Source organism: Panthera leo, chromosome D4 (genome assembly GCF_018350215.1).
Source record: "Panthera leo isolate Ple1 chromosome D4, P.leo_Ple1_pat1.1, whole genome shotgun sequence".
NCBI classification, from domain to species: domain Eukaryota; kingdom Metazoa; phylum Chordata; class Mammalia; order Carnivora; family Felidae; genus Panthera; species Panthera leo.
This window is the reverse complement of record NC_056691.1, coordinates 70,685,080-70,695,198: the sequence shown is the minus strand read 5'-3', so window position 1 is coordinate 70,695,198 and position 10,119 is coordinate 70,685,080.

The window sequence follows — 10,119 nt, the reverse complement described above, 5'->3', positions numbered from 1 at the left end:
TGAATTCTTACCACACAAACCTCAACATCCATTACCAAAACTTGAACCCTTCCTTGAGCAGTGATATCAGGATGGGATACAAAGGCGGCAAGGAACATTTTTAAAGCAGAGGCAGCGTGGTACTGCCTTCTGAAGTCTGGGCCCTGGGAGACTAGGGTTTGTTTGATATATATATATATATATATATATATATATATATATATGTAAAGTTTCTGCTTTATCAGTGGCTTAAGGAATTTCACACAATGTCTCCCGCTTCAGTTGACCTAAGTGTGAAATGGCAACAGTTCTGGAATGTTAGATGAATTCAAAATTAAGGATTACAAAATTCTGGCATAGACCGAATCTTTCCCTTATTAGGACTCTTCCTTTCCTTTAGCCTCTCGTGACTGATAAAAGTAACCTCTTCTCATATAATCACCCTATTATTAAGTTTAATAGTATGAATACATTGACAACCTGTAACATGAAAAGGATTAGTAATAATTTTTGGCTCCTAAATTATATCGTATTTCTATTAACCTTCTTACTTTCCCAGAATAATATGTTTCCTCTTGGGGAGCAGGGGCTGATGTTAACTTACTGGTTGTCATTGGGCCAAATAATGAAGCAGTTTAATTAAACTAGTGGTTGTAGACTGGAAACGCTGCCCTTCTTTCTTCTCTAGATATGAAAGAAGCATCTTGGTTCTAGATCATGAAATTTGTATCTTGGACACATACCAGGGGATATTGGGTGTCATAGACTATTGGCTAAGTGATTATAAAGGTTGTTGTACGTGGTGCTTATATGCCGGACACACCCTCTCTGACCCTTTCTAGTTTATTCTTTCTTAGCTAGAGCTGCTGGCATGGCTCTAGAAGCCAAATATGAAGCAAAGATTCTCTTAACAACTGGCAGTGTTGGACATGCACAGGCTACTAAAACATAGGGATGGCGGGGGTGGGGGGGTGGTACCCAGCATCTATCCCTCCTTTCTCCATAGGGAAGTATGGCCCCCTCATGATGTGAACTCTAAGAGGGACAGCAAAGCCAAAGCCTTCCATCCTAAATAAGCTGAGGGGTCCCTGAAGGTTCCTCTACAGGATCCTGTTTCTCATTGCCCCAGCCTAGCCCAAGTGGTAGAGCATGTGACCTTGGCCTGGTCCAATATGTGACCCCAGTGACTGACTGGTCCTCTCAACCACAACCAATGGGACACAATAAAACCTGGACTGTGGCTCCTGAGGAAAATTTTTGTTGTTGTTGTTCTTTTTCACTGGATTTGAAGCGATAGGAATTTAGGTTTGGAACTGCAGCAACCAGGATTGCTACCACAGAGAAGAAGAGAAGGCTTGTCTGAAAACAGGGTGAATCAAAGGTTGTAGAACCAAAAGAGGAAATAGAAACTCGGTCCCGGTGATGTCACTTGATTTCTTTCCTCAAGTTTCGAGGCCAGACCTAGCCCCAGAATTGCCAAATTCCTTTTTCTAGGTCAATTTTGGTTCCTGTTCCTTGGAACAGACAGAGTTCTAACTGATACAATGAGGTCCATCCACTCACTGGACAGTGTGAGACTGTCCAGAGTGAACGACAGTCACAGCCAGGCCTGCGACCAAGTCCTGGGACTTTCAGGTCCCCATCAGGCAGAGTCCTCTCCAGGATATCCTGCTGTTATACGATGTAACTTCAGGCAAACCACCTCTCTTGGGTGTCTCTGTCTCCTCCCTATCAAAAGAATATTCCTACCTGCTCTAGAGAGTCACATGGTCATTGTGAGGATAGCAATATGGAAGGAACTGATAGGGCAAAGCACTTGCTACAGTGTTGTTCTGTTATGACATAGCGGTATTCCACTTGCTTTCCAAGCAGTCTGCGGAGCTTAACCAAAAGAAGCAACTCTGGGGGTGGCTCAGTCAGTTGAGTGACTCTTGATTTTGGCTCAGGTCATGATCCCAGGGTCAAGGGATCGAGCCCAGCGTCAGGCTCTGTGCTGATCATGGAGCCTGCTTGGGATTTTCTCTCCCTCCCTCTGCTCCTCTCCCCTGTGTGCACGCTCTCTCTCTCTCGCTCTCTCTCTCTCTCTCTCTCTCTCAAGAAAGAAATGAGCAACTCTGGAACTACATTTTTGGTTTCTGTTTCTCCTGAAGGGCATGATGTGTTCCAACCCCAGAGAGTTTACCTGATATATTACCTTCTAATTCAACCAGTTCATGTTTTGCTTCGCATTTCAGTGTTTGGTGATCAAGCCACATTTTCCACTAAGAGCTCATGGCCTGTGGGAATAGTTAAAAGTTAAAATATCTGTTTGAGGTCTATGAATAATTTTTATAATAATGTGCAAGAAGCACTGTTTCATAAAACCCTGCCTGCAACTCAGGATTAAATGAAATTGACCTACTGGTTTGTTCGGTTTGTTTGTTTGGTTTGTTTGGGCAGAGGTGGGACAGTGCTAGGTTACACATTTCAGTTATCAAATTTCTAATAGTTCTCTAAATGTGTTCCTGAGAAAATGACTAAGTGTGAGTAACACTACAATTAATTTCCTGTAAATTATAAAAGTGATAAAGAAGAGAAAAAGCTCAGTGTCTCTCCAGTTGTTTTAAGAACTGTGCTTACATGGTAATGGTACCATAAACATGCCATTTTAGACAAAGTGTTTACTGGTTTCTGCAATTATCAAGAAATAAAACAGGAAGGGCCCTGAAGTAAGTAGAGACGAAACCCCTATACCTCAGCCCTTGTGTTTCTACAGGGAAATTTTGGCTCCTAAGGTCTGGTTATAGCTACACATCTGTATTCCAATCCAGCATTTTAATTATTAATTTTTTTATTTTTTTAATGTTCATTTGCTTTAGAGAGAGAGAGAGAGAGAGAGAGAGAGAATGCACAAGTGAGTGGGGAGGGGCAGAGAGAGAGGGAGACAGGGAATCTGAAGCAAGACTCAAACCCACAAACCATGAGATCATGACCTGGGCCAAAGTCAGATGCTCAACCCACTAAGCCACCCAGGTGCCCCAATCCAGCATTTTTAGGAATAAAGCTGATGTTTTGGGGGTCTGACTCCCGTGTCTTCTTCCGTGAGTTAGGAGTTGATCCCAAAGTGGGAACATCTTGAAGAGAGGAACTGAGGGAAGCATCATCTTATTCAGGGAACGATGAAAAGATGATTGGAGGGTTTCAAGTAGAGTGACATGTTCAGATTTACATATTGTTGTGTGAAGAATGGAGTATAGGGAGGAAGTATGGAAGAAGGGAGATAGGTTCCCAGTGGATGGCCGTGGTCTAGTTAAGAGATGAAGTGGTCTGAACTGGGGCAGTAGCAATGGATGGAGAAATAGAGAAATTCCAAGTGCTTTATTAGAGTAAAGATATCCTTTATGAGCAAAATGAAGATCACCTCACATCTGGTATACATTACATACAATGATACATTTTAAAGTTTTGTTCTCTCTTTAATTCACCTTTATTTCTGATAAAGACTCTAATTTAAGGACTTAGCCCTATTGCCCTGGGAAAGAGAGTCATGATAGAACATGCCTCACAAACATGTGCTGAGTTACAATGATGAACAAAAGGTAAAGGCCAATATAACAAAGTAATCTGACTGATAATGTGTTTTATATCTTGGGTTGTGACACCTTGACCATACCCTCAAAGTTGCCACATCAAAATAATCTTGAATGTGCTTGTTGGACCATTTAATTACTTCTTCGTAGTCAAGTGATATCTAAATGGTTCCAGGATTTGATGTCCTGGACAACTATGTATCTCATTTCATTTGAACACTTCTTTTAGGTCTTAAGGATCCAAGCATGTAAAACCCTTTTCTGGGATCAGTTTCCTTCCCTTCAAGTTTAACTGTTTGTAAGAATAATCATTCATAGTTGGGTTATTGATAGAGTACCACTGAATGATTTGGCATGCCAGCACCCTCTAGGTAAGGAGTAGATAATAAAAAATATGTACTTCCTGGTTGATTGATGGTTATAGATTAGCAAGTTGTCCTTCCCACGGGAGTCAAGGTTACCCTTGGCTCTAGACCAGTGGCTAAAGGCATTGGACAAAGATATTCTACTCACATTAACTCACACCTTTTGGTTTCCAAAGTACAATTACAAGAACTGGTTTCATCTGGCTTTAGTTGAAAGGGTTTTCTTTTTTCTTTTTCTTTTCTTTCTTTCTTTCTTTTTTTTTTTTTTTTTTAGAATTTGAAGAACATATTTATTTATATGAGATAATTTTGTGAAGGCAGATAGATTACCCTTATCTCAGTTTTGTTTTATAGTTCAGTGGCTTTTAGTATTTTCACAAAGTTGTATAATCATCACCACTATCTAATTCCAGAACATATTTAAGACCTCAAAAAAAACACTTCCATATCCATTGGTAGTCTCCATTCCCCTCTTCCCAGAGCTCCTGGAAACCACTCATTTACGGATGCTATGTATTCACCTATTCTGGACATTTCAGACAAATGGAACCATTCAATATGTGGCCTTTTCTGGCTGGCTTCTTTCATTGAACATGTTTTTAAGGTTCATCTATATTGTGGCATGTATCATAACTTTGTTCCATTTTATGGCCAAATAAATAGTGTAGTGGATATACTACATTTTGTTATCCATTCATCAGTTGATGGATATTTGGGTTGTTTCTACATTTTAGCTCTTAAGAATAATGCTGCTATGAATATTTGTGTGCAAGTTTTTATGTACACATATATTGTCAACCTTCTTGGGTATACATCTAGGAGTGGAATTGCTAGATCATTTGGTAACTCTGTGTTTAACTTATGAGGAATTGCCAAACTGTTTTCCATAGCAGCTGTGCCATTTTTCATACCCACAAGTGATGTATGAGCATTCCAATATCTCCATATCCGCACCAACACCTGTTATTGTCTTTTATTTTTATTTTTGTTATTTTTTAGAGAGAGAGTATGTAAGTGTGGGAGAGGGTCAGAGGGAGGGAGAGAGAGAATCTCAAGCAGGCTCAATGCTCAGCATGCCCAACACAGGGCTCGATCCTATGACTCTGGGATCATGACCTGAGCCGAAATCAAGAGTCTGATGCTCAACTCAGGTGCACTGTTGTCTGTCTTTTATATAGCAATCTTAGTGTGTATAAAGTAGTATCTCATAGTAGTTTTAATTGTGTGTCTCCAATGTTTAATTACGTTGAATGTATCTTCGTGTGTTTATCGGCCATTTGTATATATTCTTTAGAGAAACACTTTGCCAATTTTTTTAATGAGCTGTCTTTTTACTGTTGAGTTGTAAGAATTCTCTATGTATTCTAAAATCAAGTCCCTTCGCAAATACATGATTTACAAATACACTTCTCCCATTCTGTAGGTTGTCTTTTTGCTCTCTTGGATGTCCTTTGAAGCCTAAATTTTTATAGTTTTGAAGTCCAATTTATCTCATTTTTTTGGTTCCTTGTTCTTTGTTATCATATCTAAGAAATCATTGCTTAATCCAAGGTCACAGAAATTTATACTTATGTTTCCTTCTAATAGCTTTATAGTTTTAGCTCTTACGTTTAGATCTTTGATCCATTTTGAGTTAATTTTTATAAATGGTGTAAGGTATAAGTCCAACCTTATCCTTTCTGCATGTGGGTTGATATTCAACTGTCCCGGCATCACTTATTGAAGATACTATCTTTTCTCCTTTGAATGGTCTTGCACTCATGAACTGAACATAAATTTATTGGTTTATTTCTGGACTTTCAGTTCTATCCTATTGGTTGATATGAGTATCCTTTTGCCAGTACCACACTGTTTTGAATATTGTAACTTTGTAGTAAGTCTTAAAATTAGAAAGTGTAAGTCCTCCAACTTTGTTCTCTTTCAAGATTCCCTTGGCTATTCTGTGTCCCTTGCATTTCCACTAAATTTTAGGAACAGCTTGTCAAAGCTGTCAAACAGCAAAAAAAGCACCTGGGATTTTGACAGGGATTGTATTGAACCCATAGATCAATTGGGGAAGCATTAACACCTTGATAATATTGTCTTCCAACCCATAAACATGGGCTGTCTTTCCATTTACTTAACTCTTTCATTCCTTTTAATGAGATTTTACAATTTTCACTGTACAAGTCTTATACTTCTTTTATTAAATTTATATACAAGTAATTCATTGTTTTTGAATTTTGTAGATTGAGACAAATCTTACATCCTTGCTAATCTTGCTTATTCTAATAGTTTTTAGGATCTTCAGGATTTTCTATATACAAGATCATGTCATCTGCAAAGAGAGTTTTGCTTCTTCCTTTCCAATTCAGATGCCTTTTATTTCTTTTTCTTACCTAATTGCTCTGGCTGGGAACCTGAAGTACAGTGTTAAAAAGAATCAGTGTGCATTTGATGTGACCAGATAAACTTTTTGAACCTTGATTTTCTTCTCTGTACAATGGAAAGAATAATATCTACTTCCAAGGGCAGTGTTGAGAAGAATGATACAATACAGCCAGCTCTAGGCTTGGCACTCAATGATCGTTCCACATGTGTGTTCCTTTTCCTTCAGTCATCTTCTCTACTATGGTATTTTGAGCTCCCAATTTTGATATCACTTACCATGTTCTCAAATCGACTCTTGCTAAACAATCTTCAAGCCCCCCCACCGTGCCCCAAGGACTGGTTGTATGTATGTATGTATGTATGTATTTAATTTCAGTATAGTTGACACACAATGTTATATTAGTTTCAGGTGTACAGCATATTGATTCCACAACTCTATACATTATGCTGTGCACACCACAAATGTAGCTACCATCTGTCACCATACAATGTCATTACAAAATTATTGACTCTATTCCCTAAGTGTACCTTTTATCCTCATGACTTATTCATTCCATAACTGGAAGCCTGTATCTGCCATCCCCCTTTACCCATTTTGCCTATCCCCTCCAAACCTCCCTCCCACCTCCCCCTTCCCCTACCTCATCCCCCCACCCCCCCACCCCTGCCGCCACACCACTCTCTGGCAGCCAAAGTTTTGTTCTCTGTATGTATAGGTCTGATCCTGCTTTTTGTTTATTCATTTGTTGTGTTTTTTAGATTCCACATAGATAAAGGAAATCATATGGTATGTTCGACAGTCTCTGTCTGATTTATTTCACTTAGCATAATACCCTCTAGGTCCATCTGTGTTATTGCAAATGGCAAGATCTCATCCTTTATTATGGCTGAGTATATTACATTGTGTGTGTATACATTTTTTTTTTATTAACTCATCTATCCATGGACACTTGGGCTGCTTCCATATCTTGGCTATTAGAAATAATCCTGCAATAAGCATAGAAGGGCATACATCTTTTCAAATTAGTGTTTCCATTTTCTTTGGGCAAATAAATACCTACTGGTGGAATTACGGGATCATATGGTATTTCTATTATTAAAGTTTTGAGGAACCTCCAAATTGTTTTCCATAGTGGATATTTCCAAAGGATATTTCTTTGAAATGCAGATCCCATGGATCTACCTCAAAAAATTGTTATCCCATGCATGTGTCTGGGTGTGGTCCAGCGTCATCAAGTACCCCCAGCTATGCTGAATGAGATGGTCAAGGGCCACACTTAGGGAAATCTATGATCTGAGAAAAAGCTTGCTTTAGAAACCCTAGAGCTGCATTTTCTTCAAATTCGGACCTCTACAAAGACAGCAAACCTAGTTTTCCAGTCCCCCATGGAGCCTCAGGCTGAGCTGACCCAGAAACCTAAAGCAAGTCTATCACCCATGCCACTTGTTCCTGTTCTGCTTGATGACATGGAAGTGCCATTTTTGCCTGTCCCGCATCCATTTCCCTTTTCTCTGCTAACCCTCTGGATTTCCTCACTTCTGGTTAAAATGGTTCAAGCAAGGTGGCTGCCCTCCCTCCCCACCCCCAACTCAAGTCAATGAAGGTCAGCCTCCAGAACATTTTCTAGAACAAAGAAAAGGAAAGCTTTTCTTTCAGGACTATGGGGCTGGTAGGAACCTAAGCCTAGAGTGGCCGGGGCCAGTCTCACATAAGGTGGAGAGCCTACCGAGAAAGAAACCGTAGAGAAGGTGGCCCTGTGACATCTTTAGACCTCTGGAGCTCTTGGTAATATGAGTTACTAATTCTCTTTTTGGTGTGAGTCAGTTTGAGTTGGAATTTCTTCTTATAGCTGGGAGTTCTAAGACACAGAACTGACCCCTCAAATGGAGGCCTTTATATCACCCTGTCTCTCCTCTTCTTAACCTCTACTTCTCTACCGAAACAAATCCTCACTGGGCTGTCCCAAACAATTCCCCTGCACCTCACTTGCCTCCCAGGATGTCACCTCCTTGCCACAATGGGACACAAGTTTCCCATGTCCCTCCAGGTCGGGGACTTGTTCGTTAGGGCCAGGTTTAGTTCATTTTTCTTCCGCTCTTGGGGACAAAAATCCTTTTCCTTTGAGAGGCATGTTAATAGAGCTCACTGTTCATTACTGATTCCTGATCACTTAATTCACTTAGGATTCTGACACCTGTTTCAGAGTCTCCACTTCCACCTTTGCCATCATTCCAGAGGGATTTCACCATTCCACTTAATAGCCTGTAATCATAGCTCATGTAGCATTTACTGTGTACCAGGCATACTTCTAAGCAGCGTACATATATTTTAGCTCACTCAGCTCTTGTAATAGCATGAAGTATTATTATCCCCATTTTATAGATGAGGAAACTGAGGCACAGAAAGGCTATTTAGACTCTTCTAGAGTTACCCAGCTCCTAAGTGGTAGAGTGGGAATGTGAACACAGAGTCTAAGTGCAGAGTCTGGGCTCTTAACATACATGCTAGCCTCCTAGTTCGTGTTCTCTAAAATTGTAGCATCCCCCATATCCACTCTATATTGGTCCTGTGAAGGTGGCGGGCAGTCAGTACCTCTTCCAACTGAGTCATTGTATATCTGGAAGGTCCTTGGAGAAGAGGAGATATCAGCTGAGGGTGGTTTGGATGGTCATAGAAGGTCTGTACCTCCCCCTTTGTACAGCACATGATTTATTGCCATTGCCCATGTGAATGTACCAACTAATGGAAAGGCCCCAAAACTGGGATTTAAGTTGGGCCAAAGACACAGCAACAGAAAAGCAGTTATATATTCTGTCCTGGTACCCCATAAAACCTCTTCTGCCCCACTAGTCCTTATTCTCCTGGGAAAGTTTCTGCAATCGGGCCACTTCTCAGAACGTGTGTCTTGTCTATAGCCTTACTCGTGGCCATGTGCTCCTCAACCCTGTAGAAGGTTTGCACAATAGGTTCAAAACCTCTGGTTTTCTTCCTTCCTCTGTTTGCAAGAGCAGGGAGAAGGAAGGCAGGGGACCGTTTCACCATCCCAGCCAATCACACCTACATGTAGCTTCATCCAGAGTTGTTCCATCCTGAAAATTCCTGCCCAGACCCCCACCCAACATCATCCCACGTCAATGCCTTCATTTCTCTCTCCAGCTCAGCAAGTTCTCCACCTTCACTTCCCGCTGCTGATGGGCCCTCCCGGCTTTACAATGCCTGCTAACACAACTCCACTGCTGCCAGACCCAACCTGCAAATGCATCCCTGGATCAACACAAACGACCCACTTCTCTCTTCCAGGTTCTACCACGGGTAGAAAATAACTCACACAAACGTGTGTGCTGGCGCCATTATAAATATAAGATCGCCAAGATCAGCATGCCCCGCTCCATGACACCAAGCAAGCCTAATTAGTACTCACAACGGCTTTAATTATAACTATTTATTGAGTGCCTACTCCGTGCCAAGCACTTGTCTTAATCACTTTCCAAGCACTTTATTTAATTTTCAAAACACCACCACTCTGAGTTAGAGACTATTCATGGTTCCCATTTTACATAAAGTAACACTGGGGCTCGGGTAGGTCGGGAGGAGCTCGTGGTCACACCTGCATCCCTCTAGACGCCAAGAACACCGCCTGCATCTGTCTGCTCGTCAAGAGCCCGGCCCGTTCCCGGCAGTCTTTACCACCCCAAACTGCAGTGTCACGCTGGAGCAGCGTTTTCAAGGGTGAAAGTAAAAGAACAAGAAGAAAGGAAGAGAAGAAAACCATCGCGATAAGCTCCAGAAAGGAGGGCGCAGAGATACTTCCTGGTCAGCGTTACTCAGCACTTTG